At 42.0% G+C, this 19,340-nt stretch overlaps 1 long non-coding RNA gene across 2 annotated transcripts; it reads right to left on the bottom strand.

The window, feature by feature from the left end:
* Nucleotides 1-3,248: 3,248 nt before the first annotated feature.
* LOC108889685 (uncharacterized) lies at nt 3,249-18,036 on the bottom strand. 2 transcript variants are annotated; one of them, XR_001962027.2, is made up of 4 exons: nt 17,926-18,036; nt 16,296-16,461; nt 16,048-16,195; nt 3,249-3,570 (listed from the first exon to the last, which is right to left on the bottom strand). It is a non-coding gene; the product is annotated as an uncharacterized LOC108889685 (long non-coding RNA). The 2 variants fall into 2 exon arrangements; XR_001962029.2 differs by lacking the exon at nt 16,048-16,195.
* Between the last annotated feature and the right edge of the window lie 1,304 nt (nt 18,037-19,340).

The raw sequence follows: 19,340 nt of genomic DNA, 5'->3' as shown, positions 1-19,340 counted from the left end.
GGACAAATTGCAAAGATGTGAATTATAGATTTCCACAAGCTCTCCCTCTCTTTTCTTCTATGTACTCTCAGCCTTCAGAAACCAGCATCGCTCATGAAATGTTAAGAGGACAGATGGCAACAAAAACAGCACATGGCAAACAGGAGGGAGAGCCAGCGTGTAGACCTCAGCAGTTTGACTGAACATACATACAATAACAGAGCGAGGAGAGATTAGAGCGGCCCTGAACATCAGCAGATAAGACCAGGACCAGGAAAGAGGACGCCTTCATTTATCTTTTCCCCCCTCCATGTCTCTGATTACTGCACTCAGACACGTGTGATTATTCAGGACAATTTGAGGGGAAAGTGTTTATTTGGCAGGAAAGTGAAAGAACTGATGAAAGCGGTGAGTCAAAGGAGAGGGGCTGTGTCGCTAGACTTGTTGACGAGCGTTTTGATTCAGCATTTGATTTATGGCGTTTAAGAATGTGGTACTGTGGAAAAAATTGACAGTCTCCCATCAGAAAAGAAAAACCTCAGTATTCTTCATGGACACAGATATATGTATTAATATCTGTATTGCAAATGGCGGTCTAATTGTATGCATGCTCTGACAACTCTCAAAACGACCAGCCAAGGGTCACACAGCATTACATGTTATTACAGCTCCTATGGCAACCATTTACTGCAGAGAACATGCTGCTGCATTCGCTGTAATGAGAAATCCATTTGTGGACAAGGCAACAACAAAGCCCTCAATTACTGCCAGCACACTTCCAGTCAACTGAATGTACATTTCTCCAGCAGTAGCAGCAGAGCCCCCTCCCTCCACGGCCCCTCACCTCATATAAACTCCACAGTATTATTTCTGACAAGCCTGTCTTTGAATCGCATTAAAGACTTCCCAGATTATTATTACAAATGTAAAATTACATCAGCTCGTCCCCTGGCTGCTGGCGCTGTGATGTGCGCTGATCACTGCGTTCTCAAGAGCATCTTCCTTCGGATTAGAGGTGCCACTGTTCATAAACTCATCAAAGCACAGTGAGCGCCGAGCCTCTCAAAGATAATGAAAATGTGCCGACAATAACACAGAGGATTAGAACAGGACTGTGTGAGAGAGTTGGAGGGGCACTTCAGAAGAGGAAGAAGGTGAAAAGAGAAAGATAATAATGACAAATGCCTGTGGCAATTACATCACGTGTGATGTGGAAGATTGCTCGCAGGTTAATGCAGTGGAATGACGAGCTGGAGTTTCACAGGGCGAACCCCACCTCAACATGATGCAGGTGCTGCTGTGATGACGAAAACGAAGCAGGGGGTCAGCGATTCAATGAACAGGCCCGGATCAGGCTTCTGCAGAGGACTAATGATGGTGATGTTAATAACCACAGAGTGAAACTCAAAGCACCCATGTTGGAAATATTAACACTCTGCCAACACAATGATCACAACAGAAGGAAGAAAGAGAAAAGTTTTGTTGGCACTGTGTCACTGTCATCTATCTAACCATGGAGGTAATGAACCCATGACCTTTCTTCTAGCAGCATCCTCAAGAAAAATTCCAGATTTTTTCCTCCACTGTGTGACATGAACATGCACATGTACACAGAACTGTGTGTGTGGTTTGTCATCTGTGTCCATTTTTTAGAACATCAGGACCTGAAGAGAAGCTACATCATCATTAAGTTCTTGTATGGTAGAGTATGAATATTAGAGTCCCTAGAAGTCAATAATGGAGCTTTATTCTAGTTAGTATCAGACTTTGGGCTGTCCAGGACTCAAAAGGTTTGATTTTTGATTTATCAAGCAATGAAATGCTGGTTTATTCTTGTTTTTCAGGCATTTTTTATTAGTGAGATTCAAACAAATGTGGGTGGGTGTAACTTCGATTGAGCTTCCTTATTAGTGTTTATGTCGTAAACTTACCAGTTAATACGTGATCAGTGTGCAAAGACAGTTTAGACATTAAAATATTAGTTTTGGCCTCAGGCAAGATTCAGGCTGTATAAGTTTGTTTGCTGTTGGGCTGGACAAGAGCCTGCAGGAGTCAGTCGAGGCCTCTGGGTGAAATGGTAAGACAGTGATATACTACATACTTGCTTTTAATTGTGGACTTAATCCCAGAACCTCTTTTCACATGGAAAGTGCAGGGATGTCACACCAGAGACCAGGTTCACATCCAGAGTCCCACCTGTGGTTAAGACAACTAAAGATCTTTGGTTGAAGTCAAGGAAAGCTGGTGTATTTTTATTTATTTATTGTTCTAGTTTCAGCATTTCCTGTTTTATTTTGGTGTGTCTGACTTCTCCCTGTCACTCTAGATTTACACTTCCTGCCCTCGTGTGTTTCCCGCTCCTGTGATTGCCTGTCCTGCCCTGATGTGTTGCACCTGTGTCGAATTGTCTCCCTGCCCTCTGTGCCAGTTCGTCTTCGTTCTCCGTAAAAGTGTTCCACCTGATTGCCTGCCTGTGTGCCGAGCTATTTTTCCCAGTAAAGACATGGTATTTTTGGAAGCCTGTTTTGTTTCTGAGCCGTGCGTTTGAGTCCCTGCCTTATGATTACCAGTCATTACATCCCTAACATCGAAACAGTTTAATAATGCTGGAGTCACTTTGAGTGGATGTTGTACAGCAAGTTGGATATTTTTTAGAGAAAAAAACATTTCACTGACATGTTCATGATTAGCAACTGACCATTTAAATTTGATGATGAAAATGTAATCCATTTGCAATTACATTGCAGAATGTATCTGCTGTTATAATTACTTGATATAAATGGGATATTTCATGCAGACTTGTGTGGTTCTAGATCTCTGAATCGCTGTCCACAGCTCTGGGTCTGGTGTTATTCTAAATGATGACTGTTTCCCCATTTAGAAAAAAAATTAACGAACCATAATGTCAATTTAGTATATCAGATTGGTTATTCAAAGTAACACACTCTCCTTGCAGGCAGGAGAGTTATCAGCCCTTACATTGGGAATTACACTCATTAGTTTCATTGTTATTTTAGTCTTCTCACACCAAACACTTTAAATTACCCAAGGTGTGAAATGTGTCACACAGAGGAGGTTACCTCGCCATATAAGCAACGACCAAGGTGATGAACTCCACCACATCTCACTAACTTATTATTTCTATTTTCTATGTGTTGATACCTTGTGAGGCCATTAACTCCTTTATATCACGATGTATATTGTTGTCATGGCTACCTGCAAGTTAACATACCTTAAATATTAGATTCAACTATTAATTTAGAATGGTGATTAACTGTTTCAGGTGTGCCTGCAGCTTGTCTCCGTTTATTTATCCTGTACACAGATTAAATCTCATACGTTCGTCCCTGGCTCACGATGCTGACCACCTGCTGCTTCCTGTCTTCCATAGAGTCAGTGATTCAAATGCTAAGTAGAGGAGAAAGCAAGTGCTGCAGCTCTCAGAAGACAAACACACTCATTACACTGTGAGTTCGATAAAACAACTCCGACGAAACCATCCACTCGACAGACTCATTTCTGAGCGATCATGGCGAGGACAAGGGCCAAGGTGGCGAGAGCGGCTTCTGCTTTTGTCTCCTCTCATTTCCTCTGAAAAAAGGCAGAGAAAGAAAAAAAAAACAGACACTCAGAGTGGGATAGTCCCAGCCATTAACTGCCGGCTGATTGCTTTGTGCAAAAGGTGCCCGAAGAGTGAGGGGAAGGAAATTAGGGAATAATGGGGGGGAGTAATGAAAGAGGATGAAAACTGGCAGCCCGGCTCAACAGGCACAGCTGAAAGAAAAAGAAAGAAGAAGAGACAGAAAAAGAGCCTGAATTAGAATAGTGATTCTAATTCTCAGACACTAAACTACAGAGGGATGACCAGATGCAGTCCAGATTTTCAAACATTTACTCCAGCGTCCCATTTTTTGTTGCAAAATTGGACTGAATGGAAGGTGATTTGAGGTAGGAAAGGTTTAGGTAAGCTGTTTTTTCTCCCCCTCTCTCTCTCACAAAGACGCATTTTGTTTGCTGTCTTATCCAAACTTGCTGAAGTGCAGGACTTTAACGTATAATCAACAGCCCTCACTGCCAAACAAGTTCACACAAGGCTGATGAAGCCTATCAGCACCAGGTAAATCTCTGTGTATCACTGGGTTTTAAATCAGGCATCTGTGCCAACATTACTGCACGATATGTTTTACATCATCCAGCAATGACTGGTTTGTCAGAGCTGAAGATGCAAACAACCGTGTAGCACCGGAGACGGAGTACGCTACAGCAAATAGGAGTATGGTGTGAAAACCCGGTAAGCGTCCATGGAAAGTATCTGATGCTCCAGACAATAATGAAACTTAGCGTTCAGATGAAGGATTACAGTATTAAAGAAAGAAAGCGATCAACAGTGAGGACGTTCTGCAGCGCAGACACACAGACTAATATTTCAGCTACGAACAGACTTTAACAGAACACCATTTCTGAGAGTAGGCATTGCTTTGAGTCACACTGCTTTACTGACTGCAGACAGTCAGTCCAGCCTTTTTCAGTAAGCACACACATACTAAGTTAATCTGTCATGGTTTGGTTTGTATTACACCAGCTTGCTAACGTTAACGCTGATTCCACTATATGTCACACAACAGAGAGGTGGAAAACCCCATTGATCCAACTTTGGAGAGCATGAATTTATCATTGCAAAATAATAAGTTCACACGTTCACGCGTCAAAACAAATACCAAGGACATATGTAGTGATTCTATAGCTGGAATGAATATTAATTTCAGTTGGACCAAAATCTAAGTTGCAAACACCTGGTATTTTTGAGGCTATAATTCTTTTCATTCATGGTGGTTGGCTCTTCCTAATGGCTGCTCAATTCCCTCCTCCTCCTCCCTCCTTCCACCTCCCTCTGCAGGTTTAAATTAGCATCCCATCTCCTGCACTCCAGCGCGTGATAACACATCTGATCTGAGCCGGCGTGGAGTCAGAATACTAAATGTGTGAGTCTGTGTGTCGCTCTGAGGAACAGCAGAGCACTGCCAACCATGCTAGGTAATCTCTCACCTCCCTCCTGCCCCCACCTCCCTCTGCATCTCACTCCCATCTCCTCAGCCTGCTCCAACACACTGCAAAAAATGGCCATTTTAACAATTCAGGCTATTATTGAGTTGTAAAAAGGCCCATTATATTATAGGGAGTGTGTAGAAATTATTAATGGGGGAGATAAAGGAGAAGTTTATGTTGTTTTTCCTCTTTTCTTTTTGATGGGAGGAAGATAGTCTGATATTTTTAAAGAGAGAGAATGGGTTTGTATCTTCCTTTTTACACCCAAGGTTTACATTTTATTTCATTGTAAAAGCTCGCTTCAAAATGGTGCTTTTGTGTGCGATGTGGATCATAAATGTGTATTTTGCCAGTTTGCAGAGGAAAATTCTTTCTCCAAAGTCATGTTTGGAGAAAACAGAGAAAATAATAATACTAATATGTACATTTGGAGAAACAAACTAGGAGTGGATATACACTCACATTTATTAGTGAGCGTCTCTACCTACATGACAAGGAGAGTCAAATGTTGTTTGATGTTATTTATTAACTGTCATCTTTTTTCAAGATACACAGAAATGCTAATTGCAAGAAATTATCTAAACTAAATTTGGGTGAGGAATTATCTTCATCTTATTGGCTGATATTTTTCCCAGGTCTTGGAGGGATAATAAGTCTTTAAAGGCTCAATAATGGATGAAATAAGCTGTTAAGATGAACATTTTCAGCAGTGCAGCGCTAACAAGCAGCTCAGGGAACACTCACAAGGAGATAGAAAATCAACTGTTTGATTTACAAAATGCAGCTCTTGGAAAAGATGGAGCCATTATGTGAGCTGGATGAGTGTGTGAATGCATGGAGCGAGAGGAGAAGGAGGGTGGCAGGGGTTAAGGTCGAAGCAGGAAGAGTGTCGATATCACAGCAGCAATTACTGCTTTATAAATGGGCCCCGTGTCGCTGTGAATGAGCAGCTCCATCAATCTGTCCTGACAGCACGCTCCTTAGCCCGTCACTCCTCCTTCTGCCTGCAATCTGTAGATTTCAACTTAGCCCAGAAATTGATAATCCGATTCAGGCATAACCTGGTTAGCTGCTGAATGTGCTGGAGGAGGAGGAGAGGACGCTGCAGCAGACTGCCAGCTCAGCTCAAACACACCAGGCCAGAACCCACTGCTCAACACAAATACACACAATGCACGATGGTCTCTGCAAACACACAGACTGTTTAAATGTCTTAAATTATGTTTTGGAACATCAGTATGTAATCTTTTTGTGGAGATGATTAATTTCAGGAAAAGAGGTTTTTTCTGCCTTAGGTAGTTCTGTGGTTGAAAAAATTATCTTATTCTGCTCGTTGTGACAATATCCTTTTTACTACATGTCTAAAAGTACATTGACCCTGTCTGATAACTGTAGATGTGATCAGCTGCCTCCTCTGGAAAGGCGTTCCACAAGATTTAGGAACCTGTGTGGAATCTGAACAATCCACAACTGCACATTATGCAAACCATCTATAGTTTAATATAGTTATGTTTCCGATTTCCCCTCCTTTCTCTCCATATGCACACTCCCACTCTACTGATCATTGAATTTGCAGCGTCTCTCCCCGCCTTTCTCTCTTTGATTTTCCATTCACAAGGATCACCAACCCACGCCTCTGTGTTGGTCATATCATGAAAAGAAGACAGAATGTGGCAGATCACTTTGAACTTCAGGTTTACATGTCTGTCTGCTTTTGTTTTATAATTGTATAGAATTATATTATATAATCTTATGTCTTTTCTGCCTCTAAAGAAGAGAGCAGACCTGTGTAGCCTCTCTCTGTTGCAAGCTAGAAACTCCAGCGCACAAAAGCCACTGCTAGCATAACCCAACTGAATCTCTGACTAAACTGCCAGGGGTTCTATAAGTGGATATTGCACTGGGGTAAATTATACTGTGGGTAATTTAGACTTTGACATGTAGGCTTTGATACAATGGTGCAAAACTACATCGACTGAGCACTCTTTTAAACTGCTTATTTAGTTGTTTGAAGTCCAGAATCATATAAGGATCATTTTTATGCATAAAAGCAGCAAATTGTCATATTGGAGAAACTTTCTTTTTTATCTAATAAATGCATAAAATGCCCTGAAAATGATTATGTGAAAAAAGAAAAGAAAAAATAGGCATCCTTTCAAGCAGACGCATTCATGCTCACTTAACACAGTGGGGTAGGAGCTGTCTTTGACTATTCTGGTTCGCCTGGTCTCCTTATGTGATAATGCTTCTATAAACTCAACCCTGTAATTCACAGTCAAGTAATATTCATCTTTTTTGTCGGGTTGACCTGACCCTTTAGAAAATGTATGTTGAATGAATATAATGTAATGAACAAGGTCTTTAGTTCCCCAAGTCTTGGCAATCAGAGGAATGATAAACATTTTAACCAAGAATCATCAACAACTAGTCCAACAATTATTCTTAGTCCCAATAGTTTAGGATCTATTGATATATTGAGTCAATCTAATCTTATTCCATTACACAATGTGTTTGAGATCAGAGCTGCAACACACATGCTCAGCAAGAAACACAGCTTCCACAAGCATCATGGGAGACTCCCAGTGGACGGCGTTAGTTTATACTATAAGGTTTTTCACCACTGGGGACAGAAGGACAAAATACAAAATCAGAGACAGTCATCTTTCAACATGTGGCTCTTGATCAATGAGATTCCTGGATCACAATCAGACAAAGCATGAATGAGCAGTCGCTGGCACTAAAACTTGATGTATGAACACACACACACAGACTGAAGTGGTGTAATTCAGCAGCAGATCAACAGTCTGAAAGCGATTTCACCTCTGGGCTCTTCATGTGTGTTTTTAAAGACTCAATTACCCAGCAATCCTATTGGCTGTTAATCCTTGAAGCTCCATTCATTCAGTTTAGGATGAGAGCGCCGCAGATCAATACTGAACTATAAAGGCTCGGCCCGCTCCCATTCAGCTCTGAGTGCAGAATTAACACTCGTCTCACTGTGTGTGTGTGGTGTGTGTGTGTGTGGTGTGTGTGTGTCTAAGTCACACTCAAGTTTATGTGAGTCTTGATACTTTGAGTTTTTATAGTCTTTATAACATTACAATTCTGCTGATGAGCTGTAATAAACATGTCCCACAGATATCTCAGGAAAGCTGTGAGCTAAATGAGTTAATTGCCTGAAACTGGTGTGAGGCTTTTATTTCTCCAGTCTGTGGGAAAATGTCACAAAGTCAACAAAAAGGGCTTGTTTGTCCGCCGCTTTCCAAAACGACCAGAATGAGCTTTCAACACATCAACATGATGACGCTGTTTGCTGGAGACTGACCTATTGACGTTTTCGAGACTTTCCTCATGGAGATGCTGCTGAGACTGATTATTTTATCTATGTGACGTTTTCAAGTGAAGAGAACACAAGTTTACTTTTGAAACGTGGTCTTCAGCCCCAACTGATGCTGACGTGACATCACCTGAGGACATTTATCAGGAGATTATAAAAGACACTGAAAAAGTGATCAGTAATGAAAAAGATGTGTCAGCAGCAGCTCCAGACAGACATTTGAAGCAGCATTTGTTTTTGTCGGATCCGTTTGATCCCAAATTACTCCACGAAAATCCAGGGCTCTATTTTTACTGACCCAAATGAACAAGCTCTACCTAAATGAACCAGACTGAATGGACGAACACACCTGAGTTCATTTACCTCCCCCACACAGGTTAGGTGCGAACACAGCCTAAAACTCAATAAAAATGTCCCAGCATGCTCCATTCTGACCTCCTGGATGGTGCGAGCAGAGTGTTTGTTCTCTGGCATCGATGAAGTGAATTAACAGCAACAGTCAGACAGGAGCTGCTTCTCTCCGGCACTGAAACATTATGAATATCTGTCCATACATATGTATGTTGACAAATCACCACCTCTGCAGCCCTCCAGATGCTGCTGCCGCCGTAATGACATGCAACACGATCAGCTCTGTATATTCGTCTTATTGCGTATCGGGTCTCCATACGCAGGCTTGTTCTGCATCCCATTACATGGCAGCCATGCAGAACATGCATCACCTGACTGACAGTATATGCGGAGCAGCGTCTGCAGCCAGGAGCCCTGCTGCTGCCAGGACACAATTAGCATCAAGCTGAGCCACAGGATGCTAACTGCTGGCTCCAACACAAATATGCTTTTGCACAAAGATAGCTGAGAGGAGGAGGAAGAGGAAGATGATGGGGAATTTCTTGTACATGTCACAAGAAATGAATCCTTTCATTACCTCTGTGAGGAAAGACTGAAATCACAGCTTTTTTTGTTTTTCAAGTGACAAGTGATGAAACTAATTTTAGAGAATAATCACTAAATAAACATTTAGTGCAGCTTCCACAGAATTAAATTAGAAATGGGGTTCGTCTCAGGTTAGCCTAGCTTAGCACACAGACTGGAAGAAAGAGGTGAATTGCTAAGCTAACTCCATAAAAAAACAAATGAAAAAGAAACAGAAAAGAAAAACTTCCAGCTACACCAATGTGCGAGCCTGAAAGCTGCACACTCATGAGAATATTTTTTGCAAGTGGGAACATTTTGTTTTGTCTGCTCCTCACTTTTTCAAAGGACTGTTTAAGAGTTAAGACCTAGCTTTGTGGATGAAGGGGAAATTCATATAAATCATGCTAATACTGCGCTAGCCATGTCCATCATAGAGATTAGGGAAACAGAAACTCTAGTAAAACCACAAGTGTCGGCAAGTAGGGCAAACTCCAATTTTACATAAATCGTTTCAAACACTGAATCCAGAGGAAACACAGAAATTAGCCTCCTGGATTAGTCGGCACAACACATGAAAAATTAGACAGTCGGTGTTAGATGTGGTTATGATGCTTTAGGTTATTGTCAGGAGCATCGTGTGTAGGCATTCTGTGTATTTGTGGATCAGGAGATCCAGAATAATTCAGTTGCACAGTCCTGTTTGTAATTCGGTGTAGTTTAGTTTATCAATTTAAATCGTTATAAATGTTCTTCCACAGTCCCTAGAGCTTAACTAAATGCTTCAAACTTATTTTCTAGCCGGACAACTGTTCACAAACCCAAATGATTCAATGTACGATACAAAGTAGAGGAAATGCTGCAAATCTACATACTGAAGTAGCTGGACCAGTTAGTGATTCATCAAAACTGTCTTTGATGGATTATCTGTTGATCAACTGATCTGTCATTTTTCTTTCTTCTACTTCTCTTCCTGCTGCCTCAAACATCAGAGCTGTTGTCTAATGAGAGAAGAGCTTCAGTGTTTCTCCCTCCACCTCCACAAAGTTTCATATCAACAAATTAAACAATGTGTAAAATCCACTTTCAGAGAATTACATTTTCCTACACAAATATTTCACCAAACACATAGACTGAGTTTCAATATAGAACCAGCACTGGGTAAAAACACACACACACACTCACACACACCCCCTCCCAGTGACAGTGTGGACACGTTGTGAAGACAGAGGAACCCAGCTGGTCTTCCTGCCGTCTGTAGCGAGGACGAGCAGCGGAAAACAGACGGCCGGTGAGCGGTGGGGGAAACAGAGGGAGACGCCCTCCGGTGGAGCGGCCGTCCCCCTGCCTCCGTCCCACCTTCACCTCGTCCGTGTGTTCTCGCCGCCCGTCGCCGTGGTGACGGTGGAGGCTTGTGGGCCGCCGGCTGACGGCCGGTGGGAGGATTAATCGCCGTCGGATGGCGAGGCATCTGCTGCTCACTCGCCACCAACTGCTGCTGAAACATGATTAAATGGCCTCTTCCAGCTAACATGTGGAGCCGCCATGGCTGCCTGCCTGTCTGTCTGACTGACTGTCTCACTGCTCCTCTGCACTACTTCCTTACTGCCTTAGTTCTACCCTGTCTCACCTGCTTTACTAACTGACTCTCTTACTTCCCGATCTTATTTCCTCTCCCTTCATGTCTGTCGGGCTTATTTTCTTAATGCCTGTCTACTTGTTTGATTAGCTGACTTTCTCTTTGTCTGCCTGTCTCTCTCTCTTAGTACTGCCTTCTTCTGCCTGTATTGTTTTACTGCCTGTCTCCCTGCATTGGTTTCAGGCCAACCACACCGTCTGTCTGTCTTTCTGCCCAGTTTGTCTTCCTGTCTGTCTCTCAGTCTCACAGCACTTCATTTTCATTTTAAAGGTCTTGTTCATTCACTGCCTGTCACTCTGCCTGTCTGCCTCCTTTTCTACATGTTTTCTCTCCCTGCCTGTCTCTCTCTCTCTCTGCCCTGCAGTAGCTCCTGGTGTTTCAGAGTAAAGGTCTTGGTCATCCTCACAACACATTTCATTTGTAAAGAGCTGCCTGTCTCCCTCCCAGCATGACTCTCTCTGTGTCTGACTGAATGGCTGTCTACTATGATACTGCTGCCTGTCCAACACCTGCCTGTCGTCTTACTGTCTCTGTGCTACGTTGCTGTTACCCGAGATGCATTTCATCCTTGTTTTTCAGTCCCTTCACTCGTCTCAAGTGCTACCCAGGCTGAGTAATGGCTTGCCTTTCACAGGCTTTAGGCACGCACTCACGACCCAGCACTATATTATATTCCCTTCTGTTTTATCGGTGAATGAAAGTGAATGTGTGGATTCTAAAAGTTGGAAAATGCTTTTAGCATTCAACATCCAGACACTGACGTTGGACCAAAGCAGCTGCTAACATGCTGCTCTCACTATGCAGCCTGTGTAGACATGGTGCCGTTAACTACATGGTTGCCTGCTTCTCTTACTGCCTGTTTCTGCCTCTCTGGTTGACCGGTCTGACTGCCTGTTTATCGCACAGTCTGGCCACCTGCATGGCTCTCTGCCTGCCAAGCTTATCTTCGAGCCCTGATGTTCTCCAAAAATGACACAGACCCTGACAACAGCATACGTGGATCTGTAAATACTGTGTGTTTCTGAGCAGTCGTTCTATATGTGGACACCAGGAATCACGCTGGGGAACTTTTGAGAACACGAAGACGTGTCCATGTGCAGTCCACACTCCTTATGACCATGTGAAGGCATAGTATGTTAATGGTAACCTTCTAGCTGCAGAGATGCACAGTGCCATCTCCCTGTCTGTCTTTCTGGTCTCTCAGTGCTGCAGCAGCTCTGTGTTTCATAGTAAATGTCGCTCCCTTCCTGTCTCTCTGTCTGTAGACAAAGACAGGCAAAAGACTCCCAGTGCCAGTCTCCCTCTCAGCGCTACCTGTCTGTCTTTTTTGCTGTGATACTCCTCCCTCCCTCTCCACCCTGCGGCAGCTCCCGATGTTTGAGTCTAAAGGTCTCGGCCGTCCTCAGATCACAACATGTTTCCATTTGTTCTAACTGGCCTGTTTCTGCTCTCTGCAGCTCGACGCACTCAGCTCTAAACTGTCTGCTGTTTCACCTGCAGAGAGTCTTTCTGTTCTTGGCAGCTGACCGTGTGCACAGCCTGCAAGGAGTTTACAAAGACACCAACACCGCTTCCCGATGTACAAGGAGAGAACACGTCTGTCCTGGTGTAAACTGTCAGGGTCAGAGGAGTTTTTACACGTTTACCTCAGCTTTCAGTGATGGCTTATATTTACACATAGGCTATCATCAGTGACATTATCTAACAAGTCTCAGCGTTTCTGCATCTTCTAATTAAGAGTTTTTCCCAGGGTGTGTCTGAATGCTAAAAAAAATCAATCTTGTTGTGACAAGAGGTTTTAGACTAGTTCAAAAGAAATAAATATATAGAAACAAAGTTAATATAATAAAGGAAAATTCAGTTTAATTCTAACTGATAGTTATTTTATCAGTAATAATAATCAGTAATTGTTCTTATCAAGTTAATATCTGGGATCTAGGGAAAACACAAAATGAAGACTGACAGTTCAGGGAACATGAACAGCCCAATGACTTTATATAAAGACAGAAGATGTTTCTCCACCTCCTCCCACTGTACAAAAAGCAGCCAAAATGTCCCAGCATTGCCAAAAATGATTGTTTTTGCCAGTGGAGTCTGGTAGTGATATATAGTGATGTTTCTGGTTAAACCAAGAGGATCTTCCTCTTTAATAAAAAGCTCTGTCTCTGTAGGAATCCTATCCATAATGTTGTCAGACACATCACTGGGAAAAAGCAAACAGTTCAGTAGACGTACTTTGATGCAGACAATTTCCCATTGGATTACATTGCAAGGTGGTGGTTTCTGCTCAGTGCTGCACTTGTTCCAAAGATTTTTGTCCTATCAATCATTTACCCAAAAACATGGGCAAATCATAGTCATGGTTACAACAATAGAAAAGTGGTTAAGGTTGTGGAACAGTTGTGGATAAATACTCTTCGTACTACGTCACCTGACTCCCTCCTTTACTCCTGTCATTATTACTGAGGCGATCACCAAACAACAAAACATAACTATGGGTCCTAACTGCTGCACAGTCCTATGGGGTAATGTGTTACAAGTCTCAGGTGTTTGGTTAATTCACCTGCCGAAGAAAATTTTCCTCTACATGTTTTCTGTTAAGATTATCCTGAAATGCTATCCTGTGATGTTAGTGATGTCTGATGTTTTACAACACAGATATGATGTAGGTAAAGATCTGTCTGCTGCTGTTTTACTGGGCTCGACTCTTCGGTTTGGATCTTTTTTATTTCCCTGCATTGTCCCTGAACTACATTTTAGCGTAATTGTGCTGGGAAAAGTTTTAATAAAACCCAAAATGGTGTTTCGCCAGTAAAAAAAAAAGTGTCCTTTTTTTCTGTATTATCAAGGATCAGAGCAAAGTCTAATGCCTAACTCTTCGTGCTCTGACAGTCCTGAGATTTCTTTACAGGCAGCCAGTTCCAGCACAGAAGGCGGCCAAGGACGAGCTGGTTAGCAGTCTTGATGTGAGAGCAATCTACAGTCACTCTGATGGCGACATAAACACTTTTAACAAGGAACCTTGAAATGTTCTCAGAAAACATGCAGGTTTTTTTAGTTTTTTTTTTTTTTTTGACTTTGTCCTTGCCTGAGCTGAGAGCCTGATCCACACCACAGAAGACACCTGCCACAGCGAGGTCAACGCCCCCAGAAGCCTCCATGCCATTAAAACCCTCAAGCAGAAACACAAAGAGGCTGCCAAGAGCGCACTCGGCACATGTTTAAAGGGTACGCTCTGTCCAGGTTTGGTCAGAGAAGGCGCTTAGTTCAGGGTCAGAGAATGTGTACAGTAAAGCACAACAAAAAGCTCAGACTGAAAGACATTCAAATTTTGAACCTGAGAAATTCAATTCACAGAACTCCTCCGTATGTGTCCTAACACAATTTTGAATCATCGAGTCAGTCACTGCATATGAGTCAAACTAGAATAATATGTAAACACCAGCATCTTGATCTATGTCTATCTCTCAGTTGAGGTCCCCTTATATAATATTAAGTCTGATCCCGACTGCATTTCATACGGTATGGTACAACACAGTGAAAACATGCTGCTAATGTCTATGCTAAATGCTAAAACTCGATTTACACCGGAGGCAAAAGGTTATATCTGAAACGGCATGTATTGTGTGAAATTAGTCCATATTATGTTTAATTATATTTCTATTTTAAGTAATTGTGCTTATGTGCTCTCATTTCCTTTGTTATATAGAGTGAGGATGGGAGATACCTTGTCATTAGCCATAAGGAGCCCACGGCACTGAGATAAGTAGCTGACACTGTATAGTAGCGATTGCGGTGAGCAGAGGGTTTACAGTGGAGATGTACTGTTCAGATTTGCGTTACTGAAAACCAGCAGATTAATGAGACTTTCTTTAACCTGCTTCACGTTGTCGGCACTATCATCAGTCTCCACCGGTATCATAAGCTCCATGTGGTATATATGTATCTGTAGCCCAGATGTGAAACTACATCTGTGAGTAGGAACACACGAGCCAACTGTGTACATGTTGGCTTTGTGAGATATACAATTTCAAACAGTATCTCTTGGGAGACACTCACAGCATTGCACTCAGTTTTTCACAGGGAGAGTGAGGGAAATATTTGTGTAACAAATGAAAAGAGAGAACTGAGAGGAAGGTTCAAACCCCAGCTCCTTTCTCAGCTCCTCACTCCTGATCAATCTCAGTGTGAAGTGGGTGTGAATGTTGGTGGTGATGGGCTCTTGCTAAGAGCCCAGCCATCACTGTGTTTACAATACAAAAGGTTAGAAAAGAAGTGATAGAACTAATAGACGGGTAGACTGGTACATAAACAGCTGTTAATGGTTACGTTAGCCATGTAGAGATAGCAAAGCTTACAAATAGCTCTGTTAGTCCAACATCAGAAAGATAAGGACACTGTCCAACCACCTAAAAATCAGGTCTAACAAAGTATACTGGCATCATAAAGAGTGCTTACTTTGATAATAAAAAGATGGCGTAAACATACCAATGTGACACCTGGCAAACATGAAATTAAGTCGTACCAAAACAATACTCCTTCTAACATGGTGCTAAATACTAATGACACCCACGTTATCAACATGCTGCAAACACGACACTAAAACAAAGTTACCATGAGTGAAAATGACTCAAATTACCAAAGCACTAATTTAAAAAACAACAGATTGGTCAGCCTAATTCACAAGTTCACCACAACATGTGTGTAATCGCACACCTACATGTACATACTGATTTAATATAAGGTTATTTTCAGTACCGATATACTGTATGTTCTCTATAGAAACACCGTGCCTCATCAGTACATGGTGTTATCTTGCTCTGTCAGAGTACAGTTTATTACCATGCACCGTCACTGTACTACGGCTCTAGTTTAAGTTTAGTTTCTACTCATGATTTACATTTATGATTTGGTATTTTTTGCTTACATACCTCTTTGAGAGTACCTTTATCGTTTGCTTCATGATTAGTATACATCCATCCCTCCATCCATCTATTCATCTGCCTCTGAGCATCACACTTCACTAATTACAGACTGTGACAGATTCAGCTGTGTATCATCTCTGATATGGTTGAAGACTGACACATGTGTAGAAACTGAAGTGTATCTGTTTTGTCACACAGAACAAAACCTGCCTCTGTTGTAGCAGCTTTGGTCCTGTGGTCTTGTCACAGTACAATGAGCAGTGACTGGAGGCCGCAGTGTGCCTTCGCTGGTATTGAACAGTGACTCTGTGTTTGTGTGTTGATGGAGAAGCTGAAGCTGCTTCTGTTGCTGCTCTGTACAATAAATCACGGAGGATCAGCACGTCAGCAGAGCCCACCAATGTAAAGCAGAGGCCCCCCCCCACCTCCCTCTCTCTGTGTCTGTCCATCATACCTGCCTTCTCCTCTCTCCATCCTTTCATCCTCTCTGCTCTCTCTGCAGCAGGCTGAGTGGGCAGCAGCAGCAGTACCAGCATCGCTCTCCTCTTCACGCCACTCGATGGGAGCATGGCGCCCCCCAGAGGCGGATCCTCTCACCATACCACCACCTCCTCCTCCTCCTGCAGCAACGGGGCACATCATGAATATTTCACCAGGTTTAACTCCACTTAAAATATGCATTCTAATTGGACCTAAGTGCCACAGTTCCACTCTAAGTAGCTTTCCGGATTTTTTCCTCCCACTTTCCTCTCTAACTGACACATTTCATATGCTTGATATATTTTCTTAATGTTGCTTACTAATCTGTTTCTTCGTTTTACTGAACTTTGCTGAACCTTTTTAGCGTTTCAGAAGCCTTCTGATTCTCAGTGGCATCATGTCGTGCAACATGGAGGCACTGGGGAGACAGGGATCCACCTGGCTCACAGCACAGACACGCTCAAGGCTAAAGTGATTTTTTTTTTAAAGAGAGAGAGAGAGAGAGGACGTGTAAGGCTTCATCATATGCATAAGTAAGTGGTTGGACTTGTAGGGGAAAATTAGATTTGTGTTTCTAAACAACATTTGCTGGCTGTGTTTACCATTATTACTGATGTAAACTACCTCATTGAAATCTAGTTGCTATGTTGTGTTATTTTCTGTATTAAATAGCAGGTTCTTGTGTTAGTGGGTCTACACTGAAGGTTCCTACACACTAACCTGAACATTATGTAATGTAGAGGCGGTTATAAATTGGATCTGCCAGTTTCTCACATGTTTTGGTTTTTTTTACTTTGAGCATCCTGCCTTTCTCTCTCTTCCCTGTCTTCTCTCTTATAAATAATAATAATCCTCAGTTTTAAAAATGTGACAGTACATGAAGCAGCAATTCAGCTGTCATTCTGTTAATTACAGCATTGATGGCTTTACAGAATAGTGTTTACTATGAAAATGTGTTAGCTATGGTGTTTGCATGCAAGCTAACTTAAAGGAATAGTCAAACTTCTTAGGAAATACACTTATTTTTTGTGGTTGTTCATTGTTGTTTTTTTTTTTTTTTTTTGTAGAGATTTAAATTATTAAACTGCAAATGGTCTTGTGTCTGTACAGTTAATATTAAACTAGAACCAAGAAACATTAGCTTAGCTTGGCAAAGACTAGGAGCACAGGGGAACAATTAGCCTGCTTCTATCCACACAATATAACATAACATTATAACACATTATATCTTGTTTGTGTGATTTGTATAAAAGTGTAAAAATGACAAGTTGAGCTAGTTGTTTTCCTGTGCCTCCAGTTTTTGCTAAATTAAGCAAATAATTTCTTAGCATTAGCTTCATGTTTCATATACAGACATGAGAGTTTCTCACCAAACTCTAAGCAAGAAGGTTAATAAAAATATTCTCAAAGATTTCAAACTGCTCTATGTGTTCTGCTATGCTACATTAAAGTTGTTTTTTTTAAGTACTAATAACAATAACTTTAGCCTCTTGAAATGGCTAACAGCTACTTTAGCTAACATTACTCACTGTGCTCGTGTATTTGACGTATTGTGTGATATAATGCAGTTAACCGTGATGTTAAATGTTCACTGTTTTACTCACAGAAAGGAAAAACTGCGGGAAGCAGAACGAATCGCTCAACATCCTCTTCACCGCTCCTCGCTCCTCGTAGTAAATCCGTCACCGCCAGCCCTGCGTCCTGTGGTCAATATAATCTGCACATGCGCAGTAAAACATACTTCCTTAAAAGCTAGCTAACGTTAGCAAATGATAGTGGAAACAGGGCTTGGAGTTAACGTTCCGGCTCACCGTGTACACTTTCTAGTACAAATTTAGTTTGTGCTCAACACTTCCATTAACATCATTTCATGTAATCATAAGTGAGACTTATATATCTATAAACATGCTAGACATACATGTAAGTAACTCGGTGTGGTTACGTAGTTCTGCGCATGTGCATACCGGATCGTGCTTCCGGGTACGTACAGCGCACTCATACCTGCTAGCTTATATACAGGAAGTTTATTTGTTTACACTGCTGGTAGCATGAGTAGGTGGTGGGCTGATGGTCACTCAGTGTTCACAGGAAATGGCGCTCTCAGTGTTCACACAAGGACTCGATGTTCCAGCAGAGAACAAAACAAGTGCCCTGTCATTTGCAAAAGAAACTAAATGAGGGAGCAGGGTCCAGTTTTGGTGCATTAGCAGGTGCAGTGCATTTACCTTCCACTACAGCCCTGGACACACTCTCTGACCACTCAGCTGAGTAACAACATATTGAGAGCAGGCTGCATCTGAATTCAACATTCTCTGGAAGAGCATCAGGTCACATCTGATGAGGATGAGTGTTTATCCAGCAACAGCTCTGGCTTTGTAATTCCACAATCATTTCTGTAGATGGGAACTTCATTTAGTCCTGTTTTAATAATAATTCTGTGGAAATCGTGGACCAGAAAATGAAGTGTCACAGAGCTCTACAGGACGTTACGCAGGCTGATGAGGAGGAGGCGGTTTTTGGCTGATGCAATAAAAAACATCCTGCAGTTCACAGGATGTGTGGAGCCCACACAAATAATCATAAAATCTATATGAACCACAGTAAGAGCATGTGCCAGCCCATCATACAGTACAGGTGCATCAGCAGGATCGAAGATACACTGCAGAATTAGATTTGTGGCTACGATGTTTGTAGTTTTACTCAGAGGAAAATAGATTATTGAACAATTTAATGGAAAATATGAAGTGTAGTGTCCAGCCAGGACACATCACCAACCTGAGATGGGCACTTGAGGTGGAGCTGCATAAAAACAGACTTTCTTCAGTAATAACCAATGAAGATTAAGAGCCTTTCATAAATACACACACAACAAGCTGTGTATATATTCATATATGAATCCACACCCTGTACCAAATTCATGAGCTGGCTTTGTGCTGCGACAGGAAACAGGAAAGAGACAAACACAAAGTTGAAAGAGCATTACTGTCCCCGTCCTGTTTCCTAGAATCACTTTCATAAA

The sequence above is a fragment of the Lates calcarifer genome, linkage group LG8, assembly GCF_001640805.2.
Source record: "Lates calcarifer isolate ASB-BC8 linkage group LG8, TLL_Latcal_v3, whole genome shotgun sequence".
NCBI classification, from domain to species: domain Eukaryota; kingdom Metazoa; phylum Chordata; class Actinopteri; family Centropomidae; genus Lates; species Lates calcarifer.
This window is presented reverse-complemented; position numbering and strand designations above follow the sequence as displayed.